This window comes from Bos mutus, chromosome 13 (assembly GCF_027580195.1).
Source record: "Bos mutus isolate GX-2022 chromosome 13, NWIPB_WYAK_1.1, whole genome shotgun sequence".
Lineage (NCBI taxonomy): Eukaryota > Metazoa > Chordata > Mammalia > Artiodactyla > Bovidae > Bos > Bos mutus.
Genome location: NC_091629.1, coordinates 76,631,923 through 76,658,316, shown reverse-complemented (window position 1 = coordinate 76,658,316; position 26,394 = coordinate 76,631,923).

Sequence of the window (26,394 nt, the reverse complement as noted above, 5' to 3'; positions counted from 1 at the left end):
TTTTCCCATTTTTCTGCCAATAACCCATGGGTTTTTAAATAAATGCTTTAAAAATTTTTTTAAATTTATTTTATTTTTTTAAATTTATTTTAATTGGAGGCTAATTACTTTACAATGTTGTAGGGTTTTTTTTGCCATAAATTGACATGAATCAGCCATGGGTGTACATGTGTTCCCCTTCCTGAACCCCCTTCCCACCTCCCTCCCCATCCCATCCCTCTGGGTCATCCCAGTGCACCAGCCCAGAGCACCCTGTCTCATGCATCAAACCTGGACTGGCGATCTGTTTCACATATGGTAATATACATGTTTCAATGCTATTCTCTCAGATCATCCCACCCTCACCTTCTCCCACAGAGTCCAACAGTCTGTTCCTTGGGAAGGGAGGTGGGAGGGGGGTTCTGGATGAGGAACACATGTGCACCTGTGGCTGATTCATGTCAATGTATGACAAAAACCACTACAATACTGTAAAGTAATTAGCCTCCAACTAAAATAAATTAATTAATTAGAAAAAAAAGTCTGCTCTTAATCTCTGTGTCTCTTTTCCTGTCTCGCATATAGGGTCATCATTACCATCTTTCTAAATTCCATATATATGTGTTAATTTACTGCATTGGTGTTTTTCTTTCTGACTTCACTCTGTATAATAGGTTCCAGTTTCATCCACCTCATTAGATCTGATTCAAATGCATTCTTTTTAATAGCTGAGTAATATTCCATTGTATATATGTACCATAGCTTTCTTATCTATTCATCTGACGATGGACATCTAGGTTGCTTCCATGTCCTGGCTATAGTAAACAGTGCTGCAATGAACACTGGGGTACACGTGTCTCTCAGTTCCAGTTTCCTCGTTATGTATGCCCAGCAGTGGGATTGCTGGGTCATACAGTAGTTCTATTTCCAGTTTTTTAAGGAATCTCCACACTGCTCTCCATAGTGGCTGTACAAGTTTGCATTCCCACCAACAGTGTAAGAGGGTTCCCTTTTCTCCACACCCTCTCCAGCATTTATTGCTTGTAGACTTTTGGATTGGAGAAGGCAATAGCACCCCACTCCAGTACTCTTGCCTGGAAAATCCCATGGACGGAGGAGCCTAGTGGGCTGAAGTCCATGGGGTCACTAAGAGTCAGACACGACTGAGCAACTTCACTTTCACTTTTCCTCTCATGCACTGGAGAAGGAAATGGCAACCCACTCCAATGTTCTTGCCTGGAGAATCCCAGGGACTGGGGAGCCTGGTGGGCTGCCGTCTATGGGGTGGCACAGAGTTGGACACGACTGAAGTGACTTAGCAGCAGCAGACTTTTGGATAGCAGCCATTCTGACTGGCGTGAGATGATACCTCATTGTGGTTTTGATTTGCATTTCTCTAATAATCAGTGATGCTGAGCATCTTTTCATGTGTTTGTTAGCCATCTGTAAGTCTTCTTTGGAGAGATGTCTGTTTAGTTCTTTGGCTCATTTTTTGATTGGGTCACTTATTTTTCTGGAATTGAGCTGCAGGAGTTGCTTGTATATTTTTGAGATTAATTCTTTGTCAGTTGCTTCATTTGCTATTATTTTCTCCCATTCTGAAGGCTGTGTTTTCAACTTGCTTATAGTTTCCTTCATTGTGCAAAAGCTTTTAAGTTTAATTAGGTCCCATTTGTTTATTTTAGCTTTTATTTCCATTACTCTTGAGGTGGGTCATAGAGTATCCTTCTGTGATTTACATCAGAGAGTGTTTTGCCTATGTTTTCCTCTAGGAGTTTTATAGTTTCTGGTCTTACATTTAGATCTTTAATACATTTTGAGCTTATTTTTGTGTATGGTATTAGAAAGTGTTCTAGTTTTATTCGTTTACAAGTGGTTGACCAGTTTTCCCAGCACCACTTGTTAAAGCGATTGTCTTTTCTCCATTGTATATTTTTGCCTTCTTTGTCAAAGATAAGGTGTCCATAGGTGCGTGGATTTATCTGTGGGCTTTCTATTTTGTTCCATTGATCTATGTTTCTGTCTTTGTGCCAGTATCATACTGTCTTGATGACTGTGGCTTTGTAGTAGAGCCTGAAGTCAGGCAGGTTGATTCCTCCAGTTCCATTCTTCTTTCTCAAGATTGCTTTGGCTATTCGCGGTCTTTTGTATTTCCATACAAACTGTGAAATTATTTGTTCTAGTTCTCTGAAAAATACAACTGGTAGCTTGATAGGGATTGCATTGATTCTATAGATTGCTTTGGGTAGTATACTCACTTTGATTCACCATTGAAGTGAAAGAATAAAATATTTAGGAATGAATCTACTTAAAGAAACAAAAGACCTATATATAGAAAACTATAAAACACTGATGAAAGAAATCAAAGATAACACAAATAGATGGAGAAATAAATGCTTTAATTTTAAAATGTTTCAGAGTTCTCTGATAGCTCTTTTATATTGATTTCTAATTTAATTCTGAACAGTGAGATAATACTATTACACATTATTTCACTTTTTAAAAAATTGTTAAGTTTTGTTTATGGCCCAGAATTTACCTTGGTGAATGTTTCAAAAGCACATAGAAAGAATGTGCACTCTTACATGGTCAGCTGGAGGGTTCTGTGTCAATGAAGGATGATGTTGATGGATAGAATTTTTCAATTTATCTTTGCTGAGTTTTTGTCTAAATGTTCTATCAAATCCTGAGAATTAAGTTTATAGTTGGCAAGAACCATTGTGAATTTGTCTACTTCTTTTTTCAGCTTTATCATTTTTTGCTTCATGTATTTTGGCCCTTTTTTACTAGGTTAGGATCACATTTAGGATTCTTCTTATGTCTTCTTGATGAAGACATCTGCTTATTTATGGTAATCTTCCATAACTGTTCCAGTTCTCTTTTAAATGGGTTTGCATGGTATATCTTTTTCTGTTCTTTTAGCCTGGCTATATCATTTTATTAATGCATCTAATTGGGTATTAATTTTTTATCTGATCTGATAAATGGATTAGGTTTACCATTTAACCATCTGTTTTCTCTTTGCTCCCTCCCTTTTTTATTCTTAATTCCCTTTTTCTTGCTGCTTTTGGATTATTTGCACAGTTTTAATACTTACATAAATTCATCTATTGACTTTTTTTTACTGTATCTCTTAAATAGTCATATTTTTTAAAGAGTTTTGAGAGAAAAAAATAGTCTTTTATATTTACTCAAGTATTTCCATTCATTTTTCCTCTTCCTTTATTCCTGATGTTTCCAGTTCCTTTCTGGTATTATTTCACTTCAGCCTGAAAACTCTTGTTAGCATTCCTTTTATTGTTAAGTCTACTGGTGACAAACCATCTTAGTCTTCCTTCACCTGAAAATGTGTCTCTTTTGTCTTCATTCCTGAAGGATATTTTCTCTGGATAAAGGTTCTAGGTGGACTGTTTATTATTTTTGTTATTCTTTCAAGCAAAATGTTATTCCAGTTTACTGGCATCCATGATTTTTGATAAGAAATCTGTAGTCATTTGAATCATTGTTACCCTATAATATGTCTTGCTTTTCTCTGGCTACTTTCAAGTTATTTTTATTCTTTATTTTGATTTTCAGTAGTTTTATTATTATATGTATGAGATGGCTTTCTCTGAGTTTATTTTTTTTTTTTTTTATTCATTGAGCCTCTTAAATTAAAGCCTAGTAAATTTCTTTGAGTTTATCCTTTTTTTTTTTTTTTATTGAGCCTCTTAAATTAAAGCCTAGTAAATATATGACTTTAGACAAATGTGGGAAGTTTTCATTCATTATTTCTAAAAAAATTTTTTTTTCCCGCATCAAACTCTTTTTCCTTTTCTCTAGGACTCAATGACATGACCTGTTGATATTGCCTCATGAGATACTAAGGCTCTATTCATTTTCTTTTTATCTTTTTTATGTTCTTCAGATGGTTTTATTGCCACTGGACTCTTTGCTGTCTTATTTCCATCCTGTGGAAGCCTGTTCAGTGTACATCTTTATTTCAGATATGGCATTTTTAAGTTGTCAAATTTCCACTTGGTACTTATAAAAATTATGTCTATTTCTCTACTGATAATTTAAAGAGTGTTAACTTTACCTCACTGAGTATGGTTATAATGGCTGCTTTTAAGTCTCTGCCTGACAATTCTAAGACTTAGGTCATCTTGTGTTTTGCATTTATTTATGGTCATTTCCCTTGAGTATTTGTCAGATTTTTGTGATTTTTAGCATGATGTCACATAATTCTGGATTGCATCCAGCAGATTTTTTTCTTGCAAGTTTCTAGGTCCTTTTAAAATCCTCTGAGGAATGCTGATTTCCTTTTTAAACTGGTAATCAACATGATAAGCCTGAGACTGCCAAGAAGTTTCACCTTCAGTGGTGATGGTCTCAAAGTCAATTCTTTTTTCAGAATGTACTATGTGACTTTGGAGTGCTTGGTTACATGTTCTGCTTGGAGAATAGCCTGAGATTTGGGTCATGGCTCAGACGGTAAAGCATCTGCCTGCAATGTGGGAGACCCAGGTTCGATCTCTGAATCAGAAAGATCCCCTGGAGAAGGAAATGGCAACCCACTCCAGTACTCTTGCCTAGAAAACTCCATGGATGGGGGAGCCTGGTGGGCTACAGTCCATGGTGTCACAAAGAGTCGGACATGACTGAGTGACTTCACTTTCTTTCTTTATCGTTGCAGTTCATCCTCACGGCCTTTGCTATGCTTTGGTAGAACTATCCCCAAACACCCAAGTTGAAGAAGAAGTTGTATCATCACATATCCAGTATTTGGAAACCCAGTTTTCCAGCTCTCCTCTGAGTCTCCTGCTACACTCTAATTCCCAGCCCCTCTTCATTCTGGTTCCTCCAGTCGGCAAGCTAGAGTCTCCTCAGTCCCCTCCCACGGTGTTGTGCAGCGCTGTGTAAGCGGGGCTGCTCCGAGGTTAAGTGGCAAAAGTAGACAGACAAACATAGCATGGATTTACACACCTTTTAGACAACAGGGCTTTACGGTTTTGTGGTCCTTTTCTGGTTCTTCTAGCTCAAAGACAACGCTTGAAATATATTTATTACATTACTTTTCTTGTACTACACATCTTGGAAATTGGGTGCATATTTTTCAGTTACAGTGTATTTCTATTTAGGCTAGTTACATTTCAAGTGCTCAATAACCACATGTGGCTAGCGGCTACCATATTGAACAGTATAAGTCTAGGCTCTAAGGCAATGCTTCTCAAACTTTAGGCTGTACAGAGTATCTTCTTAATTTTTAAAAAATTATTATTATTATTATTATTATTTTACTTTACAATATTGTATTGGTTTTGCCATACATCAACATGCATCCACCATGGGTGTACATGTGTTCCCTATCCTGAACCCCCCTCCCACATCCCTCCCCATGATTCAGTAGATTTCTGGAGGGACTCAGGTCTTCTAATGATACTGGCTATGCACTTTGAGCCAAATGCTTTAGAGGTACATCTGTTACTTCTTGAAGTAATTCTATATTCCAGCTACCTGTATAGTTCTATAGGACACTTCCTATATGACGGTTCTGTATCTACATTTCTGCCCTGGTAATATCACATGTCTATGTACTTTCAGGCCTTCCCTATCTTGGGAAATACACTGCTTTGGTATTGGCCACTATCTACTTGTGTGTGTTTTTTTTAATAACATATAAAACATTCCTGAAGGAACAAATTAGAGAAATGACTTCTGTCAGGGCCTATCTTTTAAAAAAAATATTTACTTATTTATTCATTTGTTTCTGGCTGCATTGGGTCTCTTAGTTGTGGCATGTGGGATCTTCATTGCAGAATGTGGGATCAGGCTTCTCTTTAGCTGGGGTACACAGGCTTAGTTGCCCAGAGGCATGTGGCATCTTCCCAGATCAGAGATGTGAACCCCATGTCCCTGTATTGGAAGGCAGATTCTTAACCACTTGACCACCAAGGAAGTCCACGTTAACAATTCTACCTCCTTAGCCTTGGTGGAGCCTGATAGGTTGGTAGATGGAGGAAAGAAGATTATGTGGTCCTCATCCTATTGTCCCTGAGCTTCCCTTGTAGCTCAGTTGGTAAAGAATCTGCCTGCAGTGCAGGAGACCCGGGTTCGATTCCTGGGTTGGGAAGATTCCCTGGAGAAGGGAATGGCAACCCACTCCAGTATTCTTGCCTGGAGAATCCCATGGACAGAGGAGCCTGGCAGGCTATAGTCCATGGGGTTGCAAGAGTTGGACACAACTTAGTGACTAAACCACCATCATCCTATTGTTGAAGCATTTCTACAAAGAACAGATCAATCATCTTTCTTCTTTTTCTATATTATAGATAATCACCAAAAACCATTTTGGAGTGCTTCTACGGTAAACTTGCTTGGGAGCCTAGCCATAAGATGACAAATAAATATGAATTGCATTTATTTAAGAACTTAGCCTTCCTATTAATTCTCCCCTTCATCCTGCGTGCTTCTCTTATTTGGGTATGATACACTCACTTCTTCAATGTCTACAATGTAAGAAAACTTAGAGCAGAAGGGAACAGAATTTTCTAAGATGCATAACCACGGCCAGCCCTGAGTTTTGGTGAGGAACCATCATGCATAACCTCAAATAAAAGAGCCTCTTGATGAAAGTGAAAGAGAAGAGTGAAACAACTGGCTTAAAACTCAACATTCAAAAAACTAAGGTCATGGCATCTGGACCCATCACTTCATGGCAAATAGATGGGGAGACAATGGAAACAGTGGCAGAATTTATTTCCTTGGGCTCCAAAATCAATGTGGACAATGACTGCTGCCATGAAACAAAAAGATGTTTGCTCCTTGGAAGAAAAGCTATGACCAACCTAGATAGTCTATTAAAAAGCAGAGAGATCACTTTGCCAACAAAGGTCCATATAGTCAAAGCTATGGTTTTTCCAGTAGTAATGTATGGATGTGAGAGTTGGACTGTAAAGAAGACTGAGCACCAAAGAACTGATGATTTCAAACTGTGGTGCTGGAGAAGACTCTTGAGAGTCCCTTGAACAGCAAGAAGATCAAACCAGTCAATCCTAAAGGAAATCAACCCTGAATATTCATTGGAAGGACTGATGCTAAGGCTGAAGCTCCAATATTTTGGACACCTGAAGTACTGGTGTCTGACTCATTGGAAAACACCCCGATGCTGGGAAAGATTGAGAACATGAAAAGAAAGGGGCAACCGAGGATGAGATGGTTGGATGGCATCACTGACTCAATGGACACGAGTTTGAGCAAGCTCTAAGAGATGATGAAGGAAAGGGAAGCCTGGTCTGCTGCAGTCCATGGGGCCACAAAGAGTCGGACATAACTGAGGGACTGAGCAAAAACAACATCATGCATAAGGGACCAGCTTTTAAAACATGTACACAGTCTGTGGGACTTCCCTGGTGGGTCAGTGGCTAAGACTCTGTGCTCCCAATGCAGGGACCCTGGGTTCCATCCCTGGTCAGGGAACTACATCCCCCACGCTGCAACTAAAATAGATCCTGCATCCTATAATAAGACCTGGTGCAGTCAAACACATAAATACTTTTAAAAAAATTTTAAACATGTATACAGTAGATCTCAATAATTATTTCCCTGAAGCAAAAAAGGAAACCACTATTACTACTACTGTTCACAGACCAATTTTTTAAAAAATTGTTCACATACTTATTTAACCATAATATGTACGAATCAAAATCCTGGATATTTTAGACCATAGATAAGTTACTGAATTTCTAGAAGATGTGACATCATCATCTCTTAAGAGTTAGGAAACCATATGGAGACTCCTCCTTTAAGTTACTAAGGTGCAATTTTAAGCACTATTCCTCTCCTTTGAGGAAGGTCTGCAGAAAGATCATTAACCACACACAAGCAGTGGAACAACCTATCTGGCCTGTAAGAACTCAGGCACAGTGGTCTCAGGGAACAGCCTGGACCCTGGCTCTGGTTTCTGTTTTTTCTTGTGCTGTTTAAGGGAAAAGAAGAACCTGGCAATCTCCAACCTAACAAGTTACCACTGTGCTACTTGGCACTCTGAACTACTGGGAGACGCTGTGTACTGGGAGTCAGGCAGGAAGTTTTCCTCAGGACATCTTGAACTTGAATCTAATCTGTATGACACAGGTTACTTTACTTAACCTCTGGATTGAGAAGCAAGTGCTTTAAGTAACCCTCTAGAAGGAAGAGCTTGAGAAGTCCAAATAGGGTTAGAAGATACAATCATGCTCACGTAATCGATCTGACCTGGTGTTTAAAAAAAAATAAAAAGCAATATTAAAATGTCAATGGTACCCCACTCCAGTACTCTTGCCTGGAAAATCCCTTGGACGCAGGAGCCTGGTAGGCTGCAGTCCCTGGGGTCGCTAAGGCTCGGACACGACTTAGCAACTTCACTTTCACTTTTCACTTTCATGCATTGGAGAAGGAAATGGCAACCCACTCCAGTGTTCTTGCCTGGAGAATCCCAGGGATGGGGGAGCCTGGTGGGCTGCCATCTATGGGGTCGCACAGAGTCGGACACGACTGAAGTGACTTAGTAGCAATAGCAGCAGTATTAACAGGTTTCTGGAAGAATTTGGGCTGGCTACAAATAACACTTTGAGATTAGAAGAAAAGGGCAATCAGAAAGGCCAAAAGGCTTTTTTATGTCTAAAACACGAACATCTTCATAACACAAAGATGTGAGTGCTGGTAGTTTGGGGCTGGGGGGTTGGGGCGATTCCAGGAAACAAGAGAAGGCAAAGAAGGAAGCCAACACTAGGTACATTATAGGCAGATGACCTCTGTGAGCAATCAGCTCCATCCAACCGGGGACATCTGGGATGAGGGTGGGTTGCACCCCACCCAGAGTGGTCTCACCTGAAGGGGGAAGACTGAGACCTGCCCACGTGGACAGGGACTTCAGCCTAATTCTGACCTGCTCTGTGAATGGCCGAGCCTGGTTTCCACTGACAGAGAGGGTGCTCGGGAAGACAGTCAGAGGTGCTCACAGTGAGGAGCGGTCAGTGCCCAGGGGAAGAGGGGACCAGGAGACACAGGCTTCATGACAGTCCTCCAGGGGGGCCAGTGTGCAGGGCAGTCAGGGGAGGCTGACCCAGTCCTCCACACAGGCCACAGAAAGATGTCAAGAAGGACAAGGCAGGAAGGACCGTCATTTAACTGTCTCTTTACTATGCAATCTTGCTACGTACCAAATCAACCCTGAACACCAGATCGCTCGACTTTTCGGTTTTAACATACACATTGCCAATAACTAACACAGTTAAATAAATGTCCTTTTCTTTCTTTCTTTTTCCTCCATCAGTGGATATATTTACGGTGGCTCAGTTGTTTAAGAGTATCATTTACAATGTTTCTATTCTAACTCAAGCCAGAAAAAGAGCAGTTTGCTCAGCCTTTTATCTCCATTATAATGTTTAAAAAGATCATCTGTCTCTATGCCCTACAGTCTCCCTTAGTTCTACATTTACTGGAAGCAACCAACCCTGGTGATGGCCTATTTAACACCAGTACAAAACCTAGGAGGCTTAATTGAAAGCACTGGCATTCAAACTGTATTTAGTAGCTTTCAGGGAAAAACAGAACAAAACTGTCTTTTAAAAACAATACTTAATGGAGCCCATGGGTCTTGGGGGATGGAACCCCAAGGAGCAAGACTGCAAAGAGCAGGGAGAGGATGCTCGGTCATCAGCAGCTGCAACTGGTGACAACCTAGCAATGTAGAGTTGAGAAACTGTTAATAGTTTAGGTAAGGACTGTCAAAATATGATGAAAACCGTCCCTTTTCCAGTTAATAACAGAAGGGATTATAGCACTGACCCGTTCCTTTTTTTATACCTGGTAATTATTCAGGGGATTTTCTGTCACTGTACTGCTTAACAACACCTCTCAGTCATTACCCATTGTTTCGCATTAATGTCATTTCCCCATAATATACAGAATAAGAAGGTCTGTATCGCTATAATTTCTACCTCCTTGAAACTGAAACAAAGCCAGTGCATTTTTATACAATTATACCTTCAGTGCTTAGAATGTCCATTTCTGAGTCGCTAAGGAAATGCATTAAAAATAATAATAAAATTAAATACACCAAATGAGAGCCTCATGCAGAATTCACTGTATCCCTGTGACCATTTCAGGTAAGCTAGGAGACATTTCCATGTTGACTCCATTTTCAGGCTAACACATTATAAAATTGCAGAGGCACTTTTATCAACAAAGATATCAAAATGTTAACCCTTCTTCCTCAAAATAATTCTCAAAATTACAATTACAATTAAAATTACAATTTTGTAATTACAAAAGTAAATTACAATTTACTTCTACTTGATCATTTTACTGATCTCAACATTCCAACATATGGAGATACTAAACATCCTTAGTGAGCAAATAAATGATTAAAATAACAAGAAACACAAAAGACCCACAAAGACTGAGTACACTAGCTGGATGATCTTGGATAGATATTACATATCCAGTGAAGAACAATGTGAGTAGTTATGCTCTCTCCATTTATACGTTTAGCCATGACAAAAACATTTATTTAACTCCAACTCTGTGTGTAGAACTGTGCTAGGCCTTTAGGAATCACAAAGGAATATCCTATTTCCTTTCTATATTTTTCTCCACTGCACTTGCAGACACTGCATCAGATGATGCTCTCACTGAGCTTTTGTCCCTTGTCATTCGTCTGTCTCCCCTAAAAGATTTGTGGACATCCTAACCCCTCGTACTTCAGAATGTACCCTTCTTCGGAAGTAGGCACTTTATCAAGATGATCAAGGAAAAATGAAGTCATTGGAGTGGACCCTAAGCCAAAGGGTATCCTCATAAAAAGGGGAGATGTGCACAGAGGGAAGACAGAATGAAGACATGGTGTGAACAGGTGGACATGGAGAAGACAGGTGTGTACACAGGCCTGGAGCAGGGCACCTGCAAACTGAGAAAGTTGACGATTGCCAGCAGCCCCCTGGAAGCAGGAGGAGGCGAGGATGGATGCCTCCCCAGTTTCAGAGGTGGACTACACCTTAATTTAGGACTTCCCGCCTCCAGAACTGTGAGATGATTCATTTCTCCTTGTCTAAGCCACCCAGTTTGTGATATTTTGTTACAGTAGCCCCACAAAAGGAATACATCCCTTTGCCCCATTACTTCAGTCCACAATGGAGCACCTTATATCACACAATTATTTGCCTGAGAGCTTTCCCTAGCTGTGGGACTAACTATTGCAGAGGGGCCCAGGAACTGATAGGAGCTGATGGGAGGGTAGACAGGCCAGGCCTTTCCCTCCTTGGTTGGGATCACTCTGGGGAATGCACCCTGCACTGCTTCCCAGGGCTCCCCAACAGGATCAAGCTCCACTTGTCCATAGGGTAGAACCTGCTGGAAAATGTCCCCTCTGGCGGCTCCTCTCTTTGCGGCCCCAGTTTCCCACCCACGTACTGGTGTGTCTCAGAAACATTCTCCGTGCACATGAATCCAGGCCTCCAGGTATTCTTGTGGGGGAGCCAGCCTGAAACAGAGCACTTCTGGAGCTCAGGGTGCCTCTTCAGACCGAGAACAGTGTCTAGGCAGTGGTTGGGGTTAGAAGTATATGCAGTGATGTAAGAATCACTGAAGTAAGGCACACATTACTTGCCCTCAGAGAATCTACAAGGTTTGAATGAATTGCAGAGCAAGAGAGGAAGACCAAATGAATAGTTGAAGAGAACTGTAAAGAGGCTGCAGGAGAGTTTGCAGTTCCATGATAAATGAGGAACCTGGAAAGCAAGTGATGTGGAGGATTCTGGGGATGGAGAGAAGCTGGGGCCCTGATGGAAGCAGGGAGCCTGGGGCCCTGATGGAAGGGAGGAGCCTGGGGCACTGATGGAAGAGGGGAGTCTGGGGCCCTGATGGAAGGAGCGAGCCTGGAGCCTTGATGGAAGGGGGGAGTCTGGGGCCTTGATGGAGGGAGAGAGTCTGGGGCCCTGATGGAAGGGAGGAGTCTGGGCCCTGATGGAAGGAGGGAGCCTGGGGCCCTGATGGAAGGAGGGAGCCTGGGAACCCCCAGGCAGCTCAGAGGTTTCCTGAAGGGCAGCAGCCTCCCTTCTGAGGACAGTTGCCTCCCACTCAGTATTTGTAGGTTTCACTCCAAATTCTAACTCCTAGATCTTCTTCAGTAGAAAGGGCCAACCCTAAAGCAATGTAATCATTGTCCCAAACACAAGGTATACCAGCACCAAGTACCATAATTATTTAGGGGCTGAACCAAGAACAGAACTGAGGTATCTTTTAAGAGGGCACTTGATTTGGTTCTGCTTAATTCAAATCCATGTGCATTCTCCAAATATACACACTAATATTCAGCAGTTCTTCAACTTGAATGGCATAAAACTTAAAGGAAGCTCACTTACTGTGCAATTTAGGGGAACCACACAGAAGGAAATCTATAGAGACGATTCAAAACAGACAATTTAAAAAATACTTCACTGCTTTTACTACTATTAATTTCTATCTCCATCCATCATTAACACTCCCCTATAAAACCTGTAAGTATACAAGCAGGCATTCTGTCCAGGGTTTACTTGAACTATCTCTTTTAATCACTGTAACTACCCTGAGGCAGGAATTCTATACACTTCAGCAGATGAAGAAATCTGAGTTGAAAAGAGCAGAGCTGAGATTCAGACTCAGCTCTGTCTGATTTCAGGTATAAAAATGCTGGGCATTGTATGTAATATGAGTGTTTTCTTCATCTTTGTAATGTTTCCAATTGTTCTGTTCAAGGAGCCAGATGCAGATCTTGAAGGGTGTGAGTTATTTACCTGTTAGGAAGCGAACTCACAGGTCTGCAGTTCAGCACATATCAGGAAAGGCAAGATATTCTGACACTGTTTTCCAAAGATGGAGAGTCTTCCTACAACGTGGCATGACACTCCTCCGGCTGTGTCTCCTCCCTTGAACTTGAGTAAACCTTGTAAGTGTCTTGGTAAATAGACTGCAGTACATGTGTGATGTGTGATTTCTGAGACTAGGTAGTAAAGGCAGTATGGCTTTGTCTGATGCAATCCTTTGGGGTGTGTGCTCTGAGAACACTGTGCCAATATGTAAGAAGTTCAACCACATTGAGGCTACAACATAGGGGAGACCATGTGGACATCTCGCACTGAAAGAGATAGCCCTGCCCCAGGAGCCCGGATCTTACCAGCCCCAACTGTTTCAGCTTCTCAGCAAGACACATGTGGGAGTGGATCTCAAGATGATTACAGCATCCAGACTCATTTACAGCACAAACCAAATGAGGCAGAGACAGCTATTCTCTATTGAGCTCTACCCCAAATAAATTCTTCTGTTGTCTTAAACCACTACATTTGGGGGGTAATTTGTAGAACAATAACAGGATTACCAAGCAAAGGTACATAACTAAGAGAAAGTTACTATAATGTAAATAATTATCTCTCCTAAAGTATTTCATCCCTGAAAATGCATAAAGGAAGACGCCAAAATGGGTATTTTATATTTCTTTTCCCTGTTTATGGCATAACTTTTCTCTGCCCTGGCTCTATGAGATATGATTCATATATAACATTGCATAATTTTAAGGTATACAATGTGATAATTTGATACATGTATATATTGTGAAATGTTTACTACAATAAGGTCAGTTAACACACCCTTCACATAATTTACTATTTTGTTGTTGTTGTTATAGTAAAAACATTAAAGCTCTACTCTTACAGCAACTTTCAAGTATATTGTATAGTTTTGTTAACTATTAGAGAAGGAGAACCAAAGAAGTTCTCACACTGTTACAAAAGTTGTAGGGCCCACAACAGAGTCCCCAACCTGGGGATCTGGTAAAGGGACTAAGAACCCCAGGGAATTTAACTTTGGAGGCCAGTGGGATTTGATTGTGGAACTTCCACAAAACTGGGGAGACAGACTCCTGGAGGGCACAAACAAAACCTGTGTGCACCAGGACCCAGGAGAGAGGAGCAGTGACTCCACAGGAGGTTGAGCCAGACTTGCCTGTGAGTGTCCAGGAGTCTCTGGTGGAGCCGTGGGTCGACAGTGGCCTGCTGCAGGGTCAGGGGCACTGAACACAACAGTCTTGGGAGCCACCGTGGTGTGCTGGCCTAAGTTCTTTAGAAGGAGGTCACCATTTCTGCCATTACCTCTACCATAGTTTCACCTCAGGCCAAACTACAAGGAGGGGACATGGCCCCATCCATCAACAGAAAATTGGATTAAAGATTTGCTAGTCGTGGCCCTGTCCATCAGAGCAAGATCCAGATTCCCCCACAGCCAGTCCCTTCCATCAGGAAGCTTCCACAAGCCTTTTATTCTTGTTCATCAGAGGACAGAAAGAATGAAAAATGCAGTCACAGAAAACTGACCAAATTGATCACTTGGATCACAATCTTGTCTAATTCAATGAAATTATGAGCCATGACAATGTAGGGCCACCCAAGATGGAAAGGTCATGGTGGAGAGTTCTGACAAAACGTGGTCCACTGAAGAAGGGAATGGTAAACCACTTCAGTATTCTTGTCTTGAGAGCCCCATGAACACTATGAACAGGCAAAAAGATAGGACACTGAAAGATGAACTCCAGAGGTCGGTAGGTGCCCCAATATGATACTGGAGAAGAGCGGAGAAATAGCTCCAGAAAGAATGAAGAGGCTGAGCCAAAGCGAAAACAGCGCCCTGCTGTGGATATGAATGGTGATGGAAATAAAAAGTCTGATTCCGTAAAGAACAATACTGCACAGGAACCTGAAATGTTAGGTCCATGAATCACTATAAATTGGAAGTGGTCAAACAGGAGATGTCAACAGTGAACATCAACATTTTAGGAATCAGTGAACTAAAATGGACTGCAATGGGCAAACTTAATTCAGATGACTATAATGTCTACTATGAAAGGCAAGAATCTCTTAGAAGACATGGAGTAGCCATCATAGGCCACAAGAGTCTGAAATGCAGTACTTGGGTGCAAATTCAGAAATGACAGAATGACCTCTGCTCGTTTCCAAGACAAACCATTTAATATCACAGTAATTCAAGTCTATGCCCCAACTAGTAATGCTGAAGAAGCTGGAGTTGAACAGTTATATGAAGATCTATAAAACCTTCTAGATCTTACACCAAAAAAGATATCGTTTTCAAAACAGGGGACTGGAATTCAAAAGATTTCAATCAAGAGGAAGTCAAGAGACACCTGGAGTAACAGGCAAGCTTGGCCTTGGAGTGAAAAATGAAGCAGGGCAAAGGCTAACAGTTTTGCCAAAAGAAGGCACTGGTCATAGTAAACACATTCTTCCAACAACACAAGAGAAGACTCTATACATGGATATCACCAGATGGTTGATGGAAATCAGATTGATTATATTCTTTGCAGCCAAAGGTGGAGAAGCTCTACTCTACACAGTCAGCAAAAACAAGACTGGGAGTTGACTGTGGTTCAGATCATGAACTTCTTATTGCAAAATTCAGAAGTAAATTGAAGAAAGTAGGGAAAACCTCTAGACCATTCAGGTAGGACCTAAATCAAATCCCTTGCAAGTATACAATGGAAGTGACAAATAGATTCAAGGGATTAGATCTGACAGAGTCCCTGAAGAACTATGGACGTAACGTTGTACAGGACGCAGTGATCAAAACCATCTGCAAGAAAAAAAAATTCAAAAAGGCAAAATGGTTGTCTGAGGAGGCCTTACAAATAGCCGAGAAAAGAACTGAAAGGCAAAGGAGAAGAGGGAAGATATACCCATTTGAATGCAGAGTTCCAAAGAATAGCAAGGAAAGATAAGAAAGCCTGCCTAAGTGATCAATGCAAAGAAAGAGATGAAAACAATAGAATGGGAAAGGCTAGAGATCTCTTCAAGAAAATTAGAGATACCAAGGGCACATTTCATGTAAAGATGGGCACAATAAAGGACAGAAATGGTATGGACCTAACAGAAGCAGAAGACATTAAGAAGAGGTGGTAAGACTACACAGAAGAACTATACAAAAAAGATCTTCATGATCCAGATAACCATGATAGTGTGATCACTCATCTAGAGCCAGACACCCTGGAATGAGAAGTCAAGAGGGCCTTAGGAAGCATCACAACAAAGCTAGTGGAGGTGATGGAATTCCAGATGAGCTATTTCAAATTCTAAGATGATGTTGTAAAAGTGCTGCACTCAATATGCCAGCAAATTTGGAAAACTCAGCATTGGCCAAGGACTGGAAAAGATCAGTTTTCATTCCAATCCCAAAGAAACCCAATGCCAAAGAATGTTCAAATTACTGCACAATTGCACTCATCTCACATGCTAGGAAAGTAGTGCTCAAAATTCCTGAAGCTAGACTTCAACAGTACATGAACAGAGAACTTGCAGATGTTCAAGCTGGATTTAGAAAAGGCAGAGGAACCAGAGATCAAGTTGCCAACATCCACTGAATCATAGAAAAAGCAAGATAATTCCAGAGAAACACCTATTTTTGCTTCATTAACTACACTAAAGCCTTTGACTGTGTGGATCACAAAAAAACTATGGAAAATTCTTACAGAGATGGGAATACCAGACCACCTTACCTCTCTCCTGAGAAATCAGTACGTAGGTCAAGAAACAGCAGTTAGAACCAGATATGGAACAACAGACTGGTTCCAAATTGGGAAATGAGTACATCAAGGCTATATATTGTCACCTTGCTTATTTAACTTATAGGCAGAGTACATCATGCAAAATGCCAGGTTGGATGAAGCACAAGGTGGAATCAAGATTGCCAGGAGAAATATCAGTAACCTCAGATATGCAGATAACACAACCCTTATGGCAGAAAATGAAGAGAGAGTGAAAAAGTGGGCTTAAAACTCAACATTCAAAAAATGAAGATCATGGCATCTGGTTCCATCACTTCATGGCAAATAAATGGGGAAACAATTGAAACAGTGACAGACTTAATTTTCTTGGGCTCCAAAATCACTGCACATGATGATTACAATCATGAAATTAAAATGTGCTTGCTCCTTGGAAGAATAGATATGACAATCCTAGACATCACATTAACAAAACAGAGACATTACTTTGCTGACAAAGGTGTGTCTAGTCAAAGCAATGGTTTTTCCAGTAGTCATGTATGGATGTGAGAGTTGGACCATAAAGAAGGCTGAGTGCTGAAGAATTGATGTTTTCAAACTGTTTTGTTGGAGAAGACTCTTGAGATTCCCTTGGACTGCAAGGAGATCAAACCAGTCAATCCTAAAGGAAATCAGTCCTGAATATTCATTGGAAGGACTTATGCTAACGGTGAAGCTTCAATACTTTGGCCACCTGATGCAAAAATATGACTCATTGGAAAACTCCTGATACTCGGAAAGACTGAACAAAGGAGGAGAAGGGGATGACAGAGAATGAGATGGTTAGATGGCATCACTGACTTGATGGACATGAGTTTGAGCAAGCTCTGGGTTTGGTGAAGAACAGGGAAACTTGGCGTGCTGCAGTCCATGGAGTCACAAATATTCAGACATGACTGAGTGAACAAACTGCACTGAAAAGAAGGAAATGCCAACCCAGTCCTTGCTTGGGAAATACCATGGACAGGAAAGCCCGGCAGGTTATCGTCCATGGGGTTGCAAAAATGTTGGAACCATATTACTGACTAAACAATAGCTATTAACTATAGTCACCATATACTTTATGATACTATACAGTCATCTAAAGCCACTGTGCTTTAGATCCTTAGAACTTATAACTAAAAGTGTTTAGTCTCTGACCAACATCTCCCCATTTCCCCAGCCTCTAGTCTCTGGCAACTACCATTCTATTCTCTGTTTCTATGAGTTCAGTGTTTTAAGAGTCCCCATATAAGTGACATCATATAATATTTGTCTTTCTATGACTTATTTCACACAGGATAATGCCCTCAGGGTTCCCCCATCTTATTACCATGGCAGGATTTCCTTCTTTTTGGGCTAAGTAATATTCCATTATACTATAATGGATCCAGATAAATAAAAAGACAGATCTGTTCATCTATCAACAGACAGTCTAGCTGTTTACAAGTCTTGATTATTGTAAGTCACTCTGCAGTGAACATGAGAGTGCAGATGTCTCTTTGAGGCCTGACATCATTTCTTTAAATATATATATCCAGAAGAGGAATAGCTGGATCATATGGTAGTTCTATTTTTAATTGTTTGAAAGACTTCCATACTGTTTTCCATAGTGGCTGCACCAATCTACACTTCCACCAACTATGCACCATGGTTCCCTGTTCTCCACGTCTTCACAAGCATTTGTTATTCTTTTGATAACAGCCATTCTTACAGGTGTGAGGTGGTATCTCGTTGTTTGATTTGCATGCCCCAGTGATTAGTGATGTGAGGCATTTTTCCTGTTCATTGTAAAACTTAAAACCTGAAAGTCTACCTTCAAACATAAATGAAATGCATCTGGATACCTCCCAGCTTGGTCTCCAGGGAACGTTCTCCTCCTCAAAGTCACTGATTCTTACAGACTTTGATCAATTCTCAGATAAATGGTAGTGTCTCAGGTCAAGAATGAAATCTATTTTTCAGCTCTGTGGAAACGGTTCATGGCTTCCAGTCACAGATACAGCTGGTTGGTGTTAAAGCTGTCATCCCCTGGTTTGGGAAGCATGTATGTCAAGATTCAGCTGGTTTCATTTTTGAGATTAATAACCTGAGAATGTAGCATAAATAGCTAACCAAAATGCAGTGGCCAGTACATCCCAGTTTGAAAACGGCTAGTGTCCCTGCCCAGTTCACAGACTGTCAGTTTAACCTCACCATCATGCCTAACCCAACAACGTGTGCTGACTTCACATCCGTTTAATGAACAAATACATAACCTGGAACCTTGTTCGCATATCCAATTTTCCATTTAACAAGAATATCCCAAGTTTTCTAATTAGTTTTATTATGTGCATTAATAACTTAAAAATACCAGGAGAAATAGCCTGTGTGCACTGTTGATTTATTAAAGATCAGACACTGATGATATTAATGAGAAATATTACATTTCCAAAGCCATTTGTCCATAAAACTCTCCTCAGCCGCTTGTCCTTATCTTTTCTCTCATTCCTTCTCTGAATAAAGGGAAAGCCAGACCTTTGCTACCGGAGCTCATGTCCGACTCCAGCCACGTTTATCCTTTCTCCCTTCACTGAAGCCCGACTGATACCTTATTCTTCCTTGAACCCACCGAGAGTATGTTGGCATCATGGCCTTTTAACTTTCTGTTCTCTCTACCATGATATCCTCTTATTTTCTCTCTCTCTTTCTAGTTTCCTTCCTGTCAGTTTAGTAGGAAAGACCAAGAGTGAGGCAGCAGAAAGTAACACATGCTGCCTACTTAGGGGCTCCCCAAAGCAGAACTGGAGACAATTTATTTGAGTTTATGCAGAAAGGGACCTCAGAAAATATCATTAGGAAAGAGACAGGAAAGGCAGTCAATAAGAGATGTGTTTTCAAGCCAGTTACCACTGTGGGCAATGGGGACTTAATCCCACTTGAGGACTCTGGGTATTCTCAAGTCAGAGGTGAAAAAGCTGGGGTGTTTATTCCCCATTGATTGCAGATGACTCTCAGAAAGTCTGATCAGGCACAGTAGCTTCTGGAAGCCAGAGAAAGCCCCTGGGCAGAGAAAGACAGGGGGTAGTCACTGCTGCCACAGAAGTCAGAGTGGAAAAAAAGGCCAAGTGCCGAATGGCCGTGATGCCAACAGTATTTGCCAAGGTGCCGCCTGGAAATATTTTTTAAAGTATTATGCAAGTTTAAAGGATGCATGCTTATGTTCATTTGGTAGGAAAATTCAATGGTTCCGGAAAGAGCTGCCATTTGATCTGAGTCCACGAGGGCTTTGACATTCCATCAGTAACAAAGGAGGCAAAGAGTCTAGAAAGTGGCTTTTCAGACAGAATAAAGAGTACCGTAAAGGGGGTATGAAACCAGAGGCACTCTGGAGACAAGTGGGCATCACTAGCAGAAATCGCAGTCTGTAAATACTGGAATGGAAAAACTATCTTAATCTCTTTTAAGAGATGATGCTGTTAAAGTACTGCACTCAATACGCCAGCAACTTTGGAAAACTCAGCAGTGGCCTCAGGACTGGAAAAAGTCAGTGTTCATTCCAATCCCAAAGAAAGGCAATGCCAAAGAATGCTCAAACTACCGCACAGTTGCACTCATCTCACATGCTAGTAAAGTGATGCTCAAAATTCTCCAAGCCAGGCTTCAGCAATACGTGTACCGTGAACTTCCAGATGTTCAAGCTGGGTTTAGAAAAGGCAGAGGAAACAGAGATCAAATTGCCAACATCCACTGGATCATCGAAAAAGCAAGACAGTTCCAGAAAAATCATCTATTTCTGCTTTAGGACTCAAAGGACTGAGTCTGAGTGAACTCCGGGAGTCGGTGATGGACAGGGAGGCCTGGCGTGCTGTGATTCATGGGGTCGCAAAGAGTCGGACACGACTGAGCGACTGAACTGTGCTGAACTGAATAGGTGTGTTGTGATGAGTCATTGTGGTCATTTTTATTTCTCTAGTGTCCAGTGATGTGAAACAGTTTGTCATATGCTTATTTGCCTTTCCTGTGTCCTCTTCAGTGAAACGTCTCGTCATATTTTTCACCTTTAGTTTCTTTTCTTTACTTGCACTTTTGCCTAGTTAATTGCCTCAGTATTTTTCAGGTCAGTTCAATCTCTCAGTCGTGTCCGACTCTTTGCGACCTCATGAATCACAGCACGCCAGGCATCCCTGTCCATCACCGACTCCCAGAGTTCACTCAGACTCAGTCCTTTGAGTCAGTGATGCCATCCAGCCATCTCATCCTCTGTCGTCTCCTTCTACTCCTGCCCCCAATCCCTCCCAGCATCAGAGTCTTTTCCAATGAGTCAACTCTTCGCATGAGGTGGCCAAAGTACTGGAGTTTCAGCTTTAGCATCATTCCTTCCAAAGAAATCCCAGGGCTGATCTCCTTCAGAATGGACTGGTTGGATCTCCTTGCAGTCCAAGGGACTCTCAAGAGTCTTCTCCAACACCACAGTTCAAAAGCATCAATTCTTCAGCGCTCAGCCTTCTTCACAGTCCAACTCTCACATCCATACATGACCACAGGAAAAACCATTGTCTTGACTAGACGGACTTTTGTTGGCAAAGTAATGTCTCTGTTTTTCAATATGCTATCTAGGTTGGTCATAACTTTCCTTCCAAGAAGTAAGCTTCTTTTAATTTCATGGCTGCAATCACCATCTGCAGTGATTTTGGAGCCCCCAAAAATAAAGTCTGACACCATTTCCATTGTTTCCCCATCTATTTCCCATGAAGTGATGGGACCAGGTGCCATGATCTTCGTTTTCTGAATGTTGAGCTTTAAGCCAACTTTTTCACCCTCCTCTTTCCCTTTCTTCAAGAGGGTTTTTAGTTCCTCTTCACTTTCTGCCATAAGGGTGGTGTCATCTGCATATCTGAGGTTATTGATGTTTCTCCTGGCAATCTTGATTCCATCTTGTGTTTCTTCCAGTCCAGCGTTTCTCATGATGTACTCTGCATAGAAGTTAAATAAGCAGGGTGACAATATACAGGCTTGACGAACTCCTTTTCCTATTTGGAACCAGTCTGTTGTTCCATGTCCAGTTCTAACTGTTGCTTCCTGAACTGCATATAGGTTTCTCAAGAGGCAGGTCAGGTGGTCTGGTATTCCCATCTCTTTCAGAATTTTCCACAGTTTACTGTGATCCACACAGTCAAAGGCTTTGGCATAGTCAATAAAGCAGAAATAGATGATCTTTCTGGAACTGTCTTGCTTTTTCGATGATCCAGTGGATGTTGGCAATTTGATCTCTATTTCCTCTGCCTTTTCTAAACCCAGCTTGAACATCTGGAAGTTCACAGTTCACGTATTACTGAAGCCTGGCTTGGAGAATTTTGAGCATTACTTTGCTAGCATGTGAGATGAGTGCAACTGTGTGGTAGTTTGAGCATTCTTTGGCATTGCCTTTCTTTGGGATTGGAATGAACACTGACTTTTTCCAGTCCTGTGGCCACTGCTGAGTTTTCCAAATTTGCTGGCATATTGAGTGCAGCACTTTCACAGCATCATTTTTCAGGATTTGAAATAGTTCAACTGGAATTCCATCAAGTCTACCAGCTTTGTTCATAGTGATGCTTTCTAAGGCCCACTTGACTTCACATTCCAGGATGTCTGGCTCTAGGTGAGTGATCACACCATCATGATTATCTGAGTCGTGAAGATCTTTTTTGTACAGTTCTTCTGTGTATTCTTGCCACCTCTTCTTAATATCTTTTGCTTCTGTTAGGTCCATACCATTTCTGTCCTTTATCAAGCCCATCTTTGCATGAAATATTCCCTTAGTATCTCTAATTTTCTTGAAGTGATCTCTAGTCTTTCCCATTCTGTTGTTTTCCTCTATTTCTTTGCATTGATCACTGAGGAAGGCTTTCTTATCTCTCTTTGCTATTCTTTGGAACTCTGCATTCAGATGCTTATATCTTTCCTTTTCTCCTTTGCTTTTCACTTCTCTTCTTTTCACAGCTATTTATAAGGCCTCCCCAGACAGCCATTTTGCTTTTTTGCATTTCTTTTCCATGGGGATGGTCTTGATCCCTGTCTCCTGTACAATGTCACGAACCTCTGTCCATAGTTCATCAGGCACTCTATCTACCTTTTAGAAATAACACCCAAAAAAGATGTCCTTTTCATTATAGGGGACGGGAATGCAAAAGTAGGAAGTCAAGAAACACCTGGAGTAACAGGCAAATTTGGCCTTGGAATACAGAATGAAGCAGGGCAAAGACTAATGGAGTTTTGCCAAGAAAATGTACTGGTCATAGCAAACACCCTCTTCCAACAACACAAATGAAGACTCTACACATGGACATCACCAGATGGTCAACAGATTGATTGTATTCTTTGCAGCCAAAGATGGAGAAGCTCTATACAGTCAACAAAAACAAGACCAGGAGCTGACTGTGGCTCAGATCATGAACTCCTTATTACCAAATTCAGACTTAAATTGAAGAAAGTAGGGAAAACCACTAGACCATTCAGGTATGACCTAAATCAAATCCCTTATGATTATACAGTGGAAGTGAAAAATAGATTTAAGGGACTAGATCTGATAGAATGCCTGATGAACACACCTATTAGAAAAGCTAAAATTAAAGTTAATAATATAAACACGAGTAAGGATGGGGAGAAACTGGATCTCCCACACGTAGCTGGTGGGAATATAAAATGATATAGCCACTCTGGAAAAGTGTGGCAATAACTTTGAAAAAGAAATATATATCTATCATCAGTTCAGTTCAGTCACTCAGTCGTGTCTGACTCTTTGCGACCCCATGAACCCGGAGCACGCCAGGCCTCCCTGTCCATCACCAACTCCCAGAGTTTACCGAAACCCATGTCCATCGAGTTGGTGATGCCATCCAACCATCTCATCCTCTGACGTCCCCTTCTTGTCTTGCCCTCAATCTTTCAGTATCAGGATCTTTTCAAATGAGTCAGTTCTTCACATCAGGTGGCCAAAGTACTGGAGTTTCAGCCTTTCAATGAATACTCAGGACTGATTTCCTTTATAATGGACTGGTTGGATCGCCATGCAGTCCAAGGGACTCTCAAAAGTCTTCTCCAACACCACAGTTCAAAAGCAACAATTCTTTGGTGCTCAGCTTTCTTTATAGTCCAACTCTCACATCCATACATGACTACTGGAAAAACCATAGCCTCAACTAGATGGACCTTTGTCAGCAAAGTAATATTCCAGCTTTTTAATATGCTGTCTAGGTTGGTCATAACTTTCCTTCCAAGGAGTAAGTGTCTTTTAATTTCATGGCTGTGGTCACCATCTGCAGTGATTTTGGAGCCCAAGAAAATAAAATCTGACACTGTTTCCATTGTTTCCCTACCTATTTGCCATGAAGTGATGGGACCGGATACCATGATCTTCATTATCTGAATGTTGAGCTTTAAGCCAACTTTTCCACTCTTCTCTTTCCCTTTCATCAAGAGGCTCTTTATTTCTTCTTCACTTTCTGCCATAAGGGAGGTGTCATCTGCATATCTGAGGTTATTGATATTTCTCCCGGTAATCTTGATTCCAGCTTGCAATTCATTCAGCCCAGCATCTCCCATGATGTATTGTGCAAACAAGTTAAATAAGCAGGGTGACAATATTCAGCCTTGATATACTCCTTTTCCTATTTGGAACCAGTCTGTTGTTCCATGTCCCATTCTAACTGCTGTTTCCTGACCTGCATACAGATTTCTCAGGAGGCAGGTCAGGTGGTCTGGTATTTCCATCTCTTTCAGAATTTTCCATAGTTTGTTAGGATCCACACAGTCAAAGGCTCTGGCATAGTCAATGAAGGAGAAAATCATGTTTTTCTGGAACTCTCTTGCTTTTTCAATGATCCAATGGATGTTGGCAATTTGGTCTCTGGTTCCTCTGCCTTTTCTAAATCCAGCTTGAACATCTGGAAGTTCATGGTTCACGTATTGCTGAAGCCTGGCTTGGAGAATTTTGAGCATTACTTACTAGTGTGTGAGATGAGTGCAATTGTGCAGTATTTTGAGCGTTCATTGGCATTGCCATTCTTTGGGATTGGAATGAAAACTGACCTTTTCCAGTCCTGTGGCCACTGCTGAGTTTTCCAAATTTTCTGGCATATTGAGTTCAGCACTTTCACACCATCATCTTTTAGGAATTGAAGTAGCTCAGCTGGAATTCCATCACCTCTACTAGCTTTGTTTGTAGTGATGCTTCCTAAGGCCCACTTGCCTTCTCACTCCTAGAAGGAAGTCTAAGAAGTCTGCCTCTAGGTGAGTGATCACACCATCATAGTTATCTGGGTCATAAAGATATTTTTTGTATCATTCTTCTGTGTATTCTTGCCACCTCTTCTTAATATCTTCCTCTTCTGTTAAGTCCATACCATTTCTGTCCTTTATTGTGCCCATCTTTTCATAAAATGTGCCCTTGATATCTCTAATTTTCTTCAAGAGATCTCTAGTCTTTCCCATTCTGTTGTTTTCCTCTCTTTCTTTGCATTGATCACTGAGGAAGGCTTTCTTATCTCTCCTAGCTCTTTGGAACTCTGCATTCAGATGGGTATATCTTTTCTTTTCTTCTTTGCCTTTAGCTTCTCTTCTTTTCTCAGCTATTTGTAAGGCCTCCTCAGACAACCATTTTGCCTTTTTGCATTTCTTTTTCTTGGGGATGGTCTTGATCCCTGTCTCCTGTACAATGTTATGAACCTCTATCCATACTTCTTTCGACACTGTGTCTATCAGATCTAATCCATTGAATCTATTAGTCACTTCCACTGTACAATCATAGGGATTTGATTTAGGTCATACCTGAATGGTTAGTGATTTTCCCTACTTTCTTTAAGTATGAAGTTTGCAATAATGACTGTCCTAGACAGTGTATTAAAAAGCAGAGACATCGCTTCACTGCCAAAGTTCCATCTAGTCAAAGCTATGGTTTTTCCAGTAGTCATGTACACATGTACACATGCTGGACCACAAAGAAGGCCTACTGCTAAAGAGCACTTTAAAGAGAATTGATGCTTTCAAAGTGTGGTGTTGGACAAGACTCTTGAGAATCCCTTGGACAGTAAGGAGATCAAACCTGAATATTCATTTAAAGGACTGATGCTGAAGCTGAAGCTCCAATACTTTGGCCACCTGATGCAAAGCACTGATGTATTAGAAAAAACTGTGATGCTGGGAAAGACTGAAGGCAGGAGGAGAAGGGGACGACAGAGGACCAGAAGGTTGGATGGCATCATTGATTCAATGGACATGAATTTGTGCAAACTCCAGGAGATGGTGAAGGATAGGGAATCCTGGAATGCTGCAGTCCATGGGGTCACAAATAGTCAGACATGACTAAGTGACTGAACAACAACAACAGTTAATTGGAAGGACTGATGCTGAAGCTCCAGCGTCAGCTTTGGCCACTGGATTCAAGGAGCCAACTCATTGGAAAAGGCCACTGGATTCGAGGAGCCAACTCATTGGAAAAGGCCTTTATGCTGGGAAAGATTGAGGACATGAGGAGAAAGGGGTGACAGAGGATGAGATGATTGGATGGTATCACTGACTCAATGGACATGAGTTTGAGCAAACTCCAGTAGATACTGAAGTACAGGGAAGCCTGGCATGCTGTAGTTCATGGGATCACAAAGAGTTGCACATGACTGAGCGACTGAACAACAACTCATTGAGAGATATCTTGGTTGTTTCTGGTTTTATATTAAATAAAGCTGTGATGAACTATCATGTGTAGGTTTTTGTTGAGAAAAAAATCTTAATTTCTTTAGAATAAATGCCCAGGAATTCAATTGCTAGGTTGCATGATAGACAGAGTGCCTGATGAACTATGGATGGAGGTTCGTGAC